Below are 17,424 nucleotides of genomic sequence, written 5' to 3'. Positions count from 1 at the left end.
ACGAAGGTGCCCAACTTTTTGTTAACTTTACTTATCCCCGGTCTGAGATCACCTGGGAATGACATTGATGTATTCATGCAACCATTGATTGAAGAGCTGAAAGAGTTATGGGAAACAGGCGTCAGAACTTATGATGCATCCACGTTGACATCTTTTCAAATGCATGTTGCAGTAATGTGGACGATAAATGACTTTCCAGCATATGGAAATCTTTTCGGCTGGAGTACAAAAGGAAAGTTAGCGTGTCTGACGTGTAATAAAGAAACTGCTAGTGAGTGGTTAAAATATTCTCAGAAGTTGTCTTTTATGGGTCATCGCGTTATCTATCAAATCATGTATGAATAAGAGAATGTGCTAAGTTTGATAGGAGAGTAGACGACAAAATCGCATCAAATGAGTTGTCTGGGGAAGAGATAGTGGAAAAACTGGTACATGTTAGAGCAAACAATTTTGGCAAAGGTCGGGAAAAGAACAAGAGAAAACGAGGTGCAGCAGAATTGAATTGGAAAAAGCGTAGTATTTTTTTTGACTTGCCGTATTGGTCGTCCTGCATGTTGCGACATAGTTTGGATGTAATGCACATAGAGAAGAATATATGTGATAATATACTGGGTACATTGATGAGCATTAACAAAAAGATGAAGGACACAATCAAGATGATGAAAGATCTTGAGAGAATGGGAATTAAACATAATCTACATTTGTGGGTGGAAGACAACAAGGTGGTCATTGTTTTATGATGACGAGGGAGGAGAGGATGGACTTCTGCAAATGGTTGAAAGTGTAAAGTTGCTAGATGGTTATGCTTCAAATATCGGTAGATGCATGAGCCCTGATGACCAGAAAATCAGTGGATTGAAAAGTCATGAATGTCATGTATTTTTGCAAAAGTTATTACCTGTGGGAATTCGTGGGAAGCTGGCATATAATGTATGTGTCACCATATCCGAACTCTGTATGTTTTTTAAGGATTTGTACACTCGGGTAGTAAATTGAGATATGTTGCGAAAGCTGGAAGAAGACATTGCTACTATACTATGTAAATTTGAGTAGATCTTTATACCATCATTTTTTGATGTCATGGTCCATTTAGCAATACATTTACCACGAGTGGTACTGTTAGGTGGACCGGTGCAGTTTTGTTGGATGTATCCAGTTGAAAGATATTTGAGTCGACTGAAGCGCACTGTTGGAAATAAAGCCAGAGCTGAGGGTTCAATAGTAGAGACCTATATACACGATAAATGGTTAACATTTTGCTCTCTATATCTTTGTGGTGTTAAGACACGATTTAATCTTCAAGAGCAAAATGCTAATCTTGCTACTCAGCCTCATTGTGAGCTATCAATGTTTTCTCAGAATGTACGACCCTTGGGTGCACAAACGGGTTACGATTTAATTGATGGAGAGTTGGGTAAAGTTCTATGGTATGTGCTAAATAATTGCCGGGAGATTGATAACTATCTCAGGTATGTCGTTGCATGCTTTAAATAATTCTAGTTTCTTCAAGTTTAACTATAACTATTGTGCTCAAAATAATATTCTTTTGCACATATATATAGTTAGCACATGGACAAACTTAGGACAGAAGGCGTAGAGAATATATAGGCAAGACACGAGGAAGAATTTTCCGGATGGTTTGAACAACGTGTATGAACTAAAATTATATGTATGTTACATTTTGAAACTTTTAACTCTGGGTAACTTTTAATAAATATATACTATTTTAATTGTTAGATTTTGGAACAACGTGCTCGTGATCCCAGATCAATTTCTCTTGAATTGTATGCATGGTTCGAGGTTATAGATTCCATACTCTAGATCGTGAACGTAATAGAAAGACTCAAAATTCTGGTGTGTTGGTCAATGGGAGTCATGGAACAGATGATATTGATTATTATGCTGTCATACGTGATATTATCGGATTGAAATATCTGGATGGGTCTGTAACATATGTCTTTAAATGTGATTGATCCAATGAAAAGCGCCGGTGAAGATAGTGGAGAGATAACTTGGCGAGTCGTACAAAAATTTGTTTCTTGAAATATAGATGAAGCAGGAACGGGTGCAGATTACGAGAATAATATAGATGAATGTGACATTCCGATTGTAGAGGCCTGCCAGGAAGATCGAGAGGGTATTAACTTGTTTGTTGACCTCGGTGCACTCAAGTTGCTCCCCTTGTGTAGAGATGACGTCCCACCCATTCATCTCGACCTGTCCGTATTAAATGATCATTCAATTCAAGTAAATGAAGAAGAATAATAAGAAGATGAAACAGAATCTGGGGAAGAGGTGGATAAGGAGGACAAAGAAGAGGTTGATGTTGATGACAAAGATGTTATTGAGAGAGATTTTGAAACAAGCACGGAAAATACATCCGAAGATGAAGAATAAAAGTACTAAATATTTTATTCATATAGGTGACTATAGAATATTATACTTTTCATAATTTCTTCTAATTAATTTTCTATGATATAATTAATCAATTTTAAAGATGCTGCCAAAACGACAACGAAGAAATATTCATCCTCTGCCAAGAACAAGTCCCAAACCCATTGAGGACTCCCCACCTGAGGAATCTGCTCCTGAAGATCAAGTTAACACGCAAGAGAACAATAGCCAGTCGATACCTACCAGTAAGGAAATGTCATTGATAATTAATTATATAATTAATAATTTTGTCTTAATAACTATATAAATATAATTATACTATTATCATATAGTTGATGCATTTACTCATCGTGGTCTTGGCTATACACATAGCATCTCTCTTGGAAAAAATAGAAGGCATAGAAAACTCAATATCACAATTCCTGATAATTCCACTAGAGGAGTGGATGATAGTGCAGTAGCGCTTTCCTCCTATATTGGCACAGTAGTTCAAGTTTATCCTGCATTTTATGTGCGCTCATGACGAGATGTTCTGAATGCGATTAAGGAGCATGTTCGAAGTCGTGTGCTGGTGAGTTTACTTTGAGAGTACATTTTTTTCACCTAAATTAGTATATCATATTTTTTACCTAATTCACTTATTATGATGAATTCAACCTTGACTTTGGCTAGAGCGAGGATTTGAGAACTGTAAATGAGTTTATGGTTACACTATTCTGACATCACAAATGACGATGTTATGACCACTTCAAGAAGTTTGAGACATTGGAAGAGGCTGCGCAGTCCCCTTTCCAGCAAATGAAGTTAGATGATTGAAAAAAGTGTTGTGATCTTTTCATATCTCTAGATTATCAGGTATTTTACATTTAATATCCTTGAATTATTTACATTTATATTTGTTCTATATATTATATGTATATATGTTGCAATTAACATTTTTAATTAATTTTGTAGTACCTAAGTTCTACAAATGTATCGAATATATCTGCTTTGACTGTCCACCATCATGCCGGTTCAAGGTCATTCCACCATCTTGTTGAAAAAATGGTAATTACAAATTATAGAATTCATTTATTTTTTAGATATTCTTTTATTTAAGTACTAACATTATCTTTTTAAAATTGCTAATGTTGCTTTGTTAGAAACATGATGATCCTGAAAACTTTTCCCTCATTCATGTCTATGTTGCTGCTCACTAATGAGAGTTGTGAGTGGATGGATCATGTCACTGCAGATAATTATGTAAGCGATGTTAATTTTGTTAAATAAATTATTCAATATGTGAATAATTTATTTTTATTTTTATTTCTTTTAATACATTACTTATTGTGTATTTTCTTTCAAATTGCAGGAAAAAATGATGGAGATGTAGTCAGCTTCTGGGGAATCCTCTCCAAGTGACATAGACATATTCACGCAAATGCTCAAGCCACAGTTTTAGTATTGCAAGAGGTTTGGGATGATCTTATAAGCATAAACGTTCATCCTCCTCAACTTCATCGACTTCACAAATTGATAATCTTACCAAAGATTTAGAAGTTGCATGGCGCAAGAATGAGTATATGAGGTCGAGACATCAAGAGTTAGAGAGTCTCTCTTAGAGCAACAGTCTCATTTAGAGACATGCTTGTAGTACCAACAGAGAGACCAGGAGGAAAGGTTATGTAGTGAAGTCCAAGAGCAAGTGTAGCGTGAGATGATAATGCAAATGGAGCGTGTTAAGTCGTTGCAACAGAATTGCGGTGGGCGAGAAATGAATTTTATCAATTTTATCAGTGTATATAACTAATTTTAATATCTAATTTTGAAACTTTATAAGATATTGTTAGTTGTTAATTGATGGTGTGTAATATGATACAATTGATATTTTCTTACTTCTATGAAATTAGTATTTCTGATTTGTACGTTCGAATATAAATAAAAAACGTTCAAACATTAGTTCATATTTGAACCAACGTTCTAACGTGAATACACAAAATTATATAGTAACGTTCGAATGTAGGACTCAACATTTGAACATTGGTCCATTAACGTTCAAATGGAAATTCGAACGTTTATTGCAATTAACGTTCAGAAGCATAAACATTCGAATGTAAATATGATACATTCAAACTATAATCAACGAACGTCAACTTCTGTCATTCGAACACTAATCGATCGGGTTGACGTTCGAACATCCAATTGGACGTCCAAACATTACTTTCTATGACAGATCTCAACTGTCACAAAAAAAGGGAACGTTCGAATGTTATACCAAGCAGAACACCTCCAACCGTCACTAAAAATATTTTTAATGACGTTTCAATAGTAAATTGTCACCAATTATTTCATGTGACACACATTAGGTGACGGTCATGGTGACGGACCAAATATTTTTAATGACGTTTTGGTTATTTTTTGTGACGGTTTCCTCTATCACAAAAGATAAATTGTGTTGTAGTGTATTAATGAACAAAGTTGTTAGTAGTGTTCAAATGGATGATTCTCAATTTGCTTCTTTGTCCAATGCCATTGATGTTGATTGAATTGAGATAGTTAAGATATCTGGATGCAAAGTTGCAAACTTTTAACTGTAAACATCCTTTTTTGTTTACGGGTAGATTGTCAAAAACTAGGGCTGAGCATCGACAAGTCGAAGTCGATATGCCCTACCTCTGATTTTGACTGTAACTTTGTCGAATTTCAAATCCAACCTCTGGCACCAACTTAGAAATGTGTATTCTCTGATTCGACTTTGTCGGAGGTCAAATTCAACCTCCGACTTAGGCCCATTTTTAAAAGAAAAATTTGTGTAGGCTTTCAAATTTTAATTTTTTCAAAAATTACAAAATCATTGATTGTTATTTACTTCAATTTTACTTAAAACATAACTAAAACTGAAAAACTAAATCATTCAGTAAAGTTAAAAAACATAACCAAAACTTCAACTACATAAAAATAAGTAACATGCTTCGAAAAATTAGAAAAAATAAAGTCTCATTGTTCATGTACAAGAAATTAATGTATATATATCAGTCAATGACCATAACAAACATAATGCTCTTAATGGTAAATTAGAAACCAGCCAAGCAACAGGAAATAGTCACACACCATTAAGCATATGCTCCAATGTAATCCCAAGCTCCAAAATGGATTTCAAAATTGGTGTTGCTTTCAACCAAGCATCTAAAAAACTACTATTGTATGAACAGATGAAGATTCTAACCCAGTCAGATGGAAATTAGGTATAAATTAGCCTACATCTAAGTCAAACCTAGCACGATGCTAGGATCTACCTAAAATGTATAGAACAAAACATATCCAAAACCACAGCTAATCACTATTGATTTAATGCAGCTTACATGCCAAACTAAAACATAAGAAAACCTAAATCATTTACTCAAAAGTTAATCTAAGCCAAAACTAAAATTGTTCTCATTCTAATAACAAACAAAACAATATTGAGGGCTTCTTCCCATTCCAAGCTGGGCTTAAACACAATCAGCCTCCCAAATGATCCAACCAACCCATCATCCAAATCATCCACATCCATCATTCATTATAATGTTATTTTTTTCCAACTACAACAACCAACATTTTCTAAGTTCTCATTCCAACAATAAAAGAAAGCCAACAACAACAAAACAAGTTTTTTGTGCAAGCCAAATTAAATGTTCCCAACAACAACAAATGAACCAAATTCCAAGTTATGCCTGAAGAAAAAAGAATAAGATTAGTAAGGAAATAAAATAGGTCCACATAAATTTATAAAAATAATGAAACAAAATTGAACAAACAACAATTACACAATTTTACAAATGCACCTCAAACCTCAATCATCTTTATGTAGTAAACTCGACATACTAGTGATTAATTCTACATTATAAAGTTAAAGAATAAGAAATTAGCATCACAAAATGACAAAATCAAGATATATATATATATATATATATATGTATAAACTATAAAGCATATTTAAATATATTACCTGAGTCTAACTTATAATTGTTTGCATCATCAATTGTATCTAAATAACTTTGACTAAAGCATATAGGAGTGGACTTCAACCAATCTTGACCACACACAAGAGCCTCTACAGTTTTAGGAGACAAAGAACTCCGAAATGGATCCTAGACATGGCCTTCCTATGCTAAATGCTGACTCAAATGCTACGGTGGTGATCAGAATGACCAAGATATCTCTTGGTATTAGAGCAAGAAGTGGATATTTGGTGGAGTTGACCATACACCAAATTAAAATGTCAAAACTCTTTACAGGAACCTCAACATCCTCTAAAAAATACCATTTTAGCTCCAACTTATAGTCTATCAAGGTTGCTGATTTTCGGTTTTGTTAAGAGTTTCCCAAAAAGGCCAAGGGATCAATTTTACAGCTACACCTCATTAATGTTCTACCCTCATTACGAGTGTGAGACGCAATTGACTTAGACCCACTTGTGCACCCACCGTAACAATTTTTTCATACAAGAACTTCATATTCCTATTGAGGAGTTTAACAAATTATTCACCCCTCTCATTACCCAATGTTTGACTGAACCAATATGCTCAAGTAACCAGTTTGTATCATGGATCAATAATGGCAGCAATAAATAACAACCTATTTATCTTTTAACGATCCCCCAAATATTTATCATATTTAGTTTTCATTCTAAAAGCCATTGAACTCAAGCGTTGATTACTATTATCACAAAAACTATTCAAGTTTGCATGAATATTAATAAGATCTTGAAAATACAAATTCGATGTGACATATATTATACCATAAATACACAATATGACATTATAAAACACATGAAGAAACTTCGTAAAGTATCTAATAGTCTCCCAATCATAAGACCAAGGAGCTTCTAAATCCTTTTTCTCAAGCTCAATCTCAAAAGTCGAGATCCTCATCAAGTAGAAGTTTGGAAGGATTTTTGATACTTCTCAACCATGTCCAACATAAGATAAGTCGAATTTCATCTAGTAGGCATGTCGAAACTAGAACATGAAACTTTTGACCTATCAACACAAGACTTGAAAATAGCTAGTCTTTGGGGAGAAGACTTCACATATTTGATCAAATTGAAAACCCTTATGATTGAGTCATCAACATCTTTTAAACCTTCACTGATAATAAGGTTTAAAATGCGTGCAGTACATCGCATGTGAATAAACTCGTGATTCGCAACACATTCCTAACTTCCTATTAGAGAGAGAAGCCGACCACAAGCTTGGAGGTGGCCGAGGATGAGGGGAAGGCGCAAGAGCAATGACGGCAACTGGAGAAAATGAGGTAGAACGCGACGAGAAGAGCTAGGGTTTCTAAGAGAATCTGAGAGAGAAACTGAGGGTGAGGTCGCTCGGGGTTTTGGGTAGAAACATAGGCAATGTAGTCAAAATAGTGTCATTTTTCATATAAAAACAGAGTCATTTTTGGAGGAAAAACGACTCCATTTGAATTTGGGCAGGGTTGCTTCGATTTTAGGCTTTTAAACCCAATTTCCCCTTTTTTTATTTTTTTCCCTAAATCTTAAACTAAACCATATTTTTTCAAACCCTAAATTTAATTTTAATCTTAATCCTTTTTTTATCTTTAAGTTTTTTATTTATGGTTTTTATAATTGCTAGTATTGATTATTAGTAAATATTAACTCACTAGTGTCCAATTATATGTTATCATTCTATTTATAGTTTTTGTAATTTTTTTCATCACTCAATTTAATTGTTAGTATTGATTATTAACATATACTATTTAAATTGACTTGTATTATAGTGTTTAAATCAAATTTATTATACTAATTTTATTATACATTAGTATAAATAGACTTGTAATATAGAGTTTAAATACAATTGTTAGTATTTATATTTGTACTATAGTATTGATTATTAAAAATTACATAATACTATAGCATTACATGTTTTTAACTCATTATACTTGTACTATACTAGTGTTTAACTTATTCCTGCTCTTTTTTCTTTTTCTTTTTTTTAAAAAAAAAAAAAAACTTATTCCTATTATAGACTTGTAGTATAATGTTTAATTACATGTTATTATACTATATATTACATGTTATATAATAGTCTCTATGTTATTTCTAACTTAATTATATATTAGACTTGGGCTTCGTTTATTTTCACAACCATTCTCATCTCATCTCATCTAATCATTATAATTTTTTCAAATTTTCACACAAAATAAAATAAATAATTCAACTTTTACAAATCTTAAAACAAAAATAATATTAAAAAATATATTCTAACAATATTTTATTTAACTTTTAACTTTTACTCATCTCATTTCATCTGCGAAAACAAACGAGGCCTAAGTATTACATGGTAGTAATACTATGATGTTCATTGTTTACATATATTAAACTATTATTAGTCAATTTAGTCAATGTATATTATAGTATAAATATATTATTTTATAATAATTAGCTCATACTAGTATATTATTGAATTTAACTATATAAGTTCTAGTTATATAACTATATATTAGCATATATGATCAATATAAAGATAAATACATATAGTTTTATAACATATATATATATATATAATATCAAAGTGAGATTCGGAGTTGAAGATCAAAGTCGGAGTCGGTCTGACACCTCCTCCAACTAGAAAGTGGAAAAAACAAAATCCAATTTTTTGATTTTTTATCAGCCTTAGAGAAATCCAATGAAAATCAGATCTTTTATATTTAATTAAAGTAGCACAAACTCATAATTTAATTTTTTTTCAAAAAGAATGGAAAAGATAAAATTTTCTCAAAAAGAATGGAAAATATAAGGATTAATGAAATGCAAATAAATTCTGACTACTACAATGTTTATATTTTGGATAAAACAATCTAAAATAAGCAATATAATTTGGTAATTTAAGTTTGAAAGGTCAGGTAATAAATATTCTTTCCTATACTTCTTTCCCCTTTATCTAATTAATTTTCATTAGTAATAGCTAGATTGATGTCATTACTCTAACCCATCTCTTCGGATGACAGATGCCACCTCAAATGATGGGCAAACTAGTAGTTGGGGGTAGTTATAAAAAGAATTTGAATTAGGTGTTGTTTGAATGGTGGATTGAGATAAGATGAGTTGAGATAAAAGTTAAAAGTTGAATAAAATATCGTGACCTAGGTTGGCCTTCAAGGTCATGCAGTCCGGGTTGGTTAACCTAGGTAATCATCTGGGTCCACCATTTTTTTTTTAAAATTTGATTGATTTTTGAATTTAGGTAATGATTATATAATAGTTGGATAAAAAGTTGAAATGGAAACATTAAGATGGAAAGATGTTTGGTTTGATTTAAAAAGTAATTGAATAATTTTGAATAGATTTTTTTATTGACATTGGGTGCCAAAAACAAATCACAACTAATCTCAAAGGTATACTAGCGAGACGAGCACAAGTGCAACAAGTTTTTAACAAATGACCTTTCTGAATTATTTGCAATTAAAATGTTGAAACTTTCTTTGAAATGAAAAAGTTGAAATGTGTTTTTTTGAAATATTTCAAATAAAGTACATCAAATTACCAATAACACCAAACCTGCCAGAATTGGAAAAAGGGATGAGAATTGGAAGAAGTTACAAATTCTTATATTTTAGAGTTGTTTACTACATCTAATCTAAAGGGGAATGGCCTTAGTTATTGACACTTTACATCATAAAGTTTCAGCATCGATAAATCATGATCTATTGCAACCTTATTCAAGGGAAGAGGTTCAAATAGCTTTGTTCCAAATGCAATCTATAAAAGCTCTTGGTCTGGATGGTATTCCTCTTGTATTTTTTTAAAAATATTGGTCTATAGTGGGGATGTTGCTGTCCAAGCAAAGTTGTCTTGTCCTCATTTAGGTAAGATACCTCATGAATTAAATGAGACATTTCTTGTTCTAATTCCAAAGAAGGAAAAGTTTGTGAAGGTTACTGATCATAGACCAATTAGCTTGTGTAATGTGGTTTATAAGATCTGGCCAAAGTTATTGCTAATTGGCTAAAGCTTATTTTGCCACAATTGATTGGTGAAAATCAAGGTGCTTTTGTTCTGGGTAGGCTTATTACTATCAATGTTTTGGTTGCATTTGAGCCTATACATTCTATTCGAAAGCGAAATATAGGTAAAAGGGGTATTATTGAACCTTGATATGAGCAATGCTTATGATAAGGTAGAATGATGATTCCTTGAAAAAGTCATGCTTAAATTAGGTTTTGATGCAAAATGGGTGGATATGGTGTTATCTTGTATTAACTCATTTCATATAAAGTTCTACTTAATAGTACTCCTATTTATTCTTTTGGTGCATTGAGAGGATTGCGATCAGAGGATTCATTATCTCCTTATTTATTTGTGCTATCTGCTGAAGCATTGTCTTCATTAATTAAAGATGTTGAATGGTGACGTTTGCTTAGAGGTGTGAAGATTTGTAATGGTGCACCAATCATTAACCACTTGTTTTTTTGTTGATGATAGTTTGCTATTTTGTCAAGCTACAAAGTATGAAAATGAGTGCCTCTAGTAGCTTTTACACACATATGAATATGCTTCCAGGCAGCAGCTGAATTTAGAAAAAACAGAGTTGTTGTTTAAGTCAAGAGGAAGTAAGTGATATTAATTCGATTTGAGATGTACAATCTGTCCAACATCATGCAAAGTATTTGGTTCTTCCCTCATTTGTTGGTCGAAACAAAAATAATACTTTTAGGAACCTGAAGACACGAATTTGGAATAAGCTACAAGATAGGAAAAAGGAGTTACTTTCACATATCTTGAGAAGTGAAGTTGTGTTCCATTGATGGTTAAAGATCACGACAAGAAACTTATTACCTTCATTTTTCATTAGTGGGATAAGGATTAAATTGTAAAACATGCTCCTCTTGAACATAATAGGTCAACGTATGTACTGCTCCACAAGAACAAGTAGGAACATGTTTATAATTTGCTAACTCATCTCAAAGAGATTTTAGGCAAGTAAAATAAGTGCTCACATAAAGCTGCCCTTGAGAAAGAGCATAAATGGATTTCTGTAACTGGAAAATGCAATGACCATTTTTTTTACAAAAACGTTCCTTAAGATCCAGCCAAATCTCATGCGCAGTAGTTATGTACAAAATACTAGCAAAGATGTCAGGGGAAACAGAGTTTAAAAGCCAAGATTTCACCATATTATTGCTACGAAGCCACAGGGAGAGAAGAGGATCAGCCAAATCTAAGGGCTTGAGGATGAAGCCATCAACGAAACCTAGTTTGTTTTTTCCTAATAAAGCCATGGCCATGGAATGGCACCAAGTATGGTAGTTGCCGCCGACCAGTGGCAGAGTAACCAAAAGAATACCAAGGTTATCACTAGGATGAACGAAGAAAGGACTCGTAGAATCCTTAGTGACCGATTTGTGACTCAGCGCCATTAAGAGAAAACTTTTGATAACATGTAACGTTGGAACCTTGGAGGGAGAGAAATGGTCAAAACCCTAGCAGAGGAAAAGTCTAGGAACGTCTGGAAGGAAGAAAAATCCCAAATGTAAAATTGACCTCTTCAATTAATGTCTGTTACTTGCAAGTACAATAGAAAATGATGTATTTATACTATGTACAAAATAAACACTAGTTTTTACATGACACGTGTAGTATGATATAAAATATATATGCAATAAAAGTCAGTATCCATCACCGTCTATTGGTTTATGAATCCTGATTTTTAACATCTAGGTGAGAGGATAGAATGTAAGAGGTATCAGAGACTGAACATAGTTAGAGGATAAGGAATGAATAATGGAATGTTAGGACATGCAGCAATAGCTGCATGCTAATTAAAGAACGGACTAGAAACGTTAGGAAGACTGTAATAGTTAAGAACCGCATGAACGACCACGAACTAAGCTAGGACCGAAACGCAGAACGAGATGGCGACTTCAAGCCTCGCCGCCAAGAATGTAAGAATGGAAGGTGCGAGTGCTACATGATGGATGGACTCAAGTACATCAAACTGACTTTAAGCATGTCGATGGAGGAATGACAAGACGTGACTAAGATGCTGAATGTGCGCGGAGATGCGTAGAGACAACGCGAGGACACGTACGAACAGATCCCTAATAAAGATGAGCAAATTCCTTAAAATACTGCCCAAAATTCTTAGAACACTAAGCAAATTCCTAGAGTACTAAGCAAATCCCTAGAACCTTAAGCAAATTTAGAGGACGAAATTTATTTAAGGTGGGAAGATTGTGATACCCTGCTCCTTCCTTCTTACGTACGCTTCTTCTTTCTGACGTACGTTCCTTCTTTATGACGTAAGCAAATCCCGAAGGCAGAGATTATGTGATCATCTGCCCTTCTCACTAGCGACTGCGAGCCACGTTATGCATATCGAACCATGATGGCGTGTTTCAAAAGATATCGTGTGACTTCTAGGGCAAGCCCAGTGTTTTAAATATGATGGAAATATTTATAAGGAGTATTTTCAGTGTTATTGAATTAAGATTGATCTTAAATATGACAATCATAATATTATTGAAGAGCTCCAAAAATATTATAATTGTCGGAAATCATTTTTAAAATGATTTCAATTATTTAAGATATTATGAGATTTAAATTATGTTGAAAACTTTTATTAATCAAATGGTTTTATTCTCTTTAATATGTTAAGTGAGACTTCATCATTTTATTAATCATGAAGAATATTATTTTATAAACTAAAGTTAGTTTAAAATAATATTCTACCTTAATTCTTCTAAGCATTTTTAATTAAGTTAATATTTACGCATTTCAAATCAGTATTTGAGATCCACCGTTAGATGGTTACGTGGGTCCCAGACGAAGGAACTGGGTTAAATACCTAGACCCCCCTCTTTGTCTCCCTCACTTTTCCCATAGCTCTCTCTCTCTCCTCCCTCTCCCCAACGTACGTTGTACGCAGCCCATCTCCACACTGTATGCTCCACTCCTCAACCCGGCGCCGCCTTGCATCTGCAACTCTCACCGCCGGCACCACCAGCTGCATCTCACGCCGATGAGTCCTCCCATGCCAGTCTCTCTCTCCGCTAGCCATGCATAGCCCGAACGGGCTTAGTGCTTACTATGCCGCCGTGCGCCACCCAATGGCACCACGACCTCCACGGCAGCTTCCTCTTCCACCAGCCATCACCCTCCAATGAGCTCAGGCCCTCCCATGCAGCCACATTCCCCGTCGCATGCACAAGCGACCCACGCACAGCTTCACCATGCGCTGCCTCTAGCACCGCCGTACGCGGTACCCACAGCTACCAAGCACTGCCATGGACTTCCCCTTTCCCCCTTCCTCTTCCACGTGACCCATGGCCAGAAGCCTCTCCTCCACGCACGGGCTTCCCCTTCTCCACGCACGGGTTGCACATCTCTCACCGCCGTTCACCGCCACCCAAGGTGATTGACCGCCACCTTCAACCTCCTCAAGCCACCACCAAGCCATCTCAACCATCCACGGCCCCAATCTGCCACCCATGCACGCACACTCTCCCTCACTCTCTCACGAGTTTCCCTCCCCCCTTACACGGCCATTCCCTCCTTCCTCCAGCGTGAGCCACCGTGGCGCCACCCCAGTGCCACCAGGAGCTCCACCAGCAACCCCTCAGCCTAACCCTAAGTCCAAACCACCACTTTGAGTGGTGGGTAGTCACTGCACGTGATGGACATCCACTGCGCGTGGCTGACCGCCACTGTACATGGCTAGATCCGCCATGTTACGCTCCTTGCCACCATCACAAGGCCACCACAAGCCTTTCCAAGACCACAACTAGCTATCCAAATGCCTAAACAGTTAACGTACGTGGGTTAGCCACCACGTATGACTCTTTTGACATCATCGGCTGTGACAATCAACGAGCAGTTATCCCGTCGATGGTATAACCCTCTATCCCTCGTATTTATGCTAGATATTGATTAGTTGACTAGGTTGTGGACTGTGATATTGGTATTTGTGGAGTTGTGGTATTGTGATGTGGTGTTGTGTGATGAAGTGTTGGGCATTCTGTGTGATGAAGTGTTGGGCATATATGTGTTGGGTGGAGATGTGTTGTGCCGTGTAGTGTACTGTGAAGTGTTGGGCGTAATTGGGAAGTGTGCCGTGAAGTGTTGTGGATTGTGTCGTTTAGTGTGGTTGTGGAGTATGTGTTGTATTGGTGACGTGGTAGATGGAATGGGGATAGTACACGTTGGGTGTACTTTGTGTGGGGCGTAATGTGAGACAAGGAGAGTATATGTAAAATATACCCTCATGGGGTAGTGTGGAACGGGAAGAGTGCACGCTGAGTGTACTATGTGTGGGGTATGGTATATGATGGGAGTACATGTGGAATGTACTCCATATGACGAGGTGATGCACCATGTGGCAGATATGCCATAATGGTGATGTGGTGTAATGCATGTGAATGGAGTACACGTGTACTCCATGTGGTGGAGTGATGCACCATATGACGGGTATGCCATAATGGTGATGTGGCGTAGTGTGCATGAAGGGAGTACACGATGAGTGTACTCCATGTGGTATAGTGAAGTATCATATGGCGAGTATGTCATAATGATAATGTGAAGGGAGTACACATGGAGTGTACTCTATGTGGTGGAGTGATGTACCATATGGCGGGTATGCCATAGTGGTGATGTGGCGTATGTGAAGGGAGTATACGTGGAGTGTATACTCCACATGGCAGCGACACTCCGTGTGGCATGTCGTAGAGATAAGGATGGTTAAGTGATTGATGGGTATGGAACATGATGGGTAGTGTACGGAACTGTGGAACAATGTCCCGAAATAGTTATGGCGTAGCCTGTAGTTTGAGGTGGCAAGTGTCACCATGATGGACTTATGGCTAGGAGTATGCGTGAAGTAGTAGAGCAAGTGTAAGAGTGCGCAGCGGAAGCATGACTAAGGAATGTCACGAAGTGACATAACTATTGACAGTCGGGCTTGCGATGGACGAGGTAGCGGAACAAGTGTAAGAGTATGCAGCGGAAGCATGATTGGGCAACGTCACGAAGTGACGTGGTTATTGGCAGTCATGCTTATGACGGGTGAAATGTTAGTGTAGGAATGGCGTAACGGGAACGTGACAAGATGTCACGATGTGACGAGAGTACGTGAGGAATCGTACTTGTGATGAGTTAGGAGTTGACGTAGCAGAATGTTAGGTAACGCGACAAGGTCACAGTGTAACTCTGGAGCAATCTCGGGTTATGTGACGTGACATAAAGCGTAGTTGTGAATGGAGTCTTGTCGTGTTAAGTGTTGGGATGAACTATCAAAAGGGAACGGGTAGCGTGAAGAGTCGTGCTAGCCGGGTTAAGAGAAGGTTGATATCGGAGTATGGTGCTTGTTTATACAAGCAGGTGATCAACATGTCATATGTTGATCTAAGGTGATAAAGGGGTACGGTACATGTGTAATCTAGTTAGACACATGTGCTGGATGGATTCACCTTATGTAATGGATAATCTGTCCTTAGCACAATTACACTGTGCTTAAGCCTCAGTGTTGGCTTAGAGCCGTGTGGCTAGTATGGATGGGAATGAGGATTAGTATGGGCTAAGTGCATGAAGGTAATGACGGGTGCATCGTTAGGATTGAGATGTGTGATTCCATCTGTCGGAATCATGCGTTGAATGTGGTTAGTAAGAAGAGTAAGACTAAGGTCTTAGTGTCTTAATCCTAAGGTGAATCATGGGTTCACTTTAGTGGATAAGTACTCGGGACAAGACCTTGAGTTGGAAGATGTGGTGACCGTAATGGTCCCCGAAGGGTTTAACATAGTGAAGGGTACGTACGTGCATAGGATAGAAGGAGAGTGTTCTAAGTAAAGCGTAGTTTTATTTCTAGTTTAAGTTGATTATGCATTAGATAGAGAATGACGTTAAGGTTATGTGTATGCATCTAGGTTGCCATCTGACAAGCACATGAATGGACTGCATGACATGCAAATAGCATGGAGTTCAGGCAAGTGTTACGTTCATACTCTTCTAGAGTTTTCCAAGATACAAGAAAGGTTTTTCCTTTATGATGCCTACAAAAAGAAACGAAAGACGCTTTAAGAAACAAAATGCTAAGTGTTTAAAGGTATAAGTATGTACGGCCCCTCCTTGGCAGCCCCTTTTTACGCAACCAAAGTATTAATTGTACGCATATGAATGGATGACTATACGCTGTATCCATTGTATGTATCTTCTAAGAAAATCCAGAAACTGATGAAAATGCATGAAAGGCATGACAACAGATGCTTTTATGGATCCTACGAACCGATGCTTTCATGTGCGCCACGAGGTGATGCTTGTGGATGCCGTGATTGACGACGTTCAAGGTGACGCTTATGGATGCCATGAAAGTTGACATTTAAGCCCATGTATGTTCTTAAATGATGTTTTCCATGAATGAACTGTTAAAGAAAGGAACAAACTAAAATGAACTGAAAAAGGAAAAGACGATTTTCGGACTTACGCCCCAAACGATGTTTTCTCATGAAAAGAAATGTTTTCTCATGAAAGGGCTGTTAAATGAAAGAATGAACTGAATGAAAACTCCAGCTCTCTAGAGCTGACATGAAAGAATGAATGAAAAGCAAGAAAGACATGAAAGCATGAAATGTATGAAGATACGTAACGACCACATGAATGAATGAAAAGGGTACCAATGAATGGGCAGATTGCAATGCTGGGTAAGTAGTACTGGAAGTGTACCCAGTGCTACCCCTTATGAAAGGGATTCCCAACCCGTGGCCACGAGCGGAGTCCGGGTCCAAAGGAAGACCGCTAACCCCAACACACGGGACGTAACAGTGTGTACTGGCCTATGAAAGTGATAAGAACGAATGGATGTATGCATGCATGTACGAACGCACGAATGCACGAACCTTTAAGAAATGATGGCACTAACGGGGGACACGTTTTAAAGAAAGGAAAGCCTTCTGAAAGGAAAACCTTGTCTAGTGACGTTTTCAAAAGAACGCACATATGCACGAAAACATGCACGAACTCTTGAAGAAATGAAGGTAGTGACAGGAGAAACATTTTACGAAAAG

The sequence above is a fragment of the Juglans regia genome, chromosome 14, assembly GCF_001411555.2.
Source record: "Juglans regia cultivar Chandler chromosome 14, Walnut 2.0, whole genome shotgun sequence".
Lineage (NCBI taxonomy): Eukaryota > Viridiplantae > Streptophyta > Magnoliopsida > Fagales > Juglandaceae > Juglans > Juglans regia.
The sequence above is the reverse complement of the archived record's forward strand: the minus strand, read 5'-3'. Positions refer to the sequence as shown.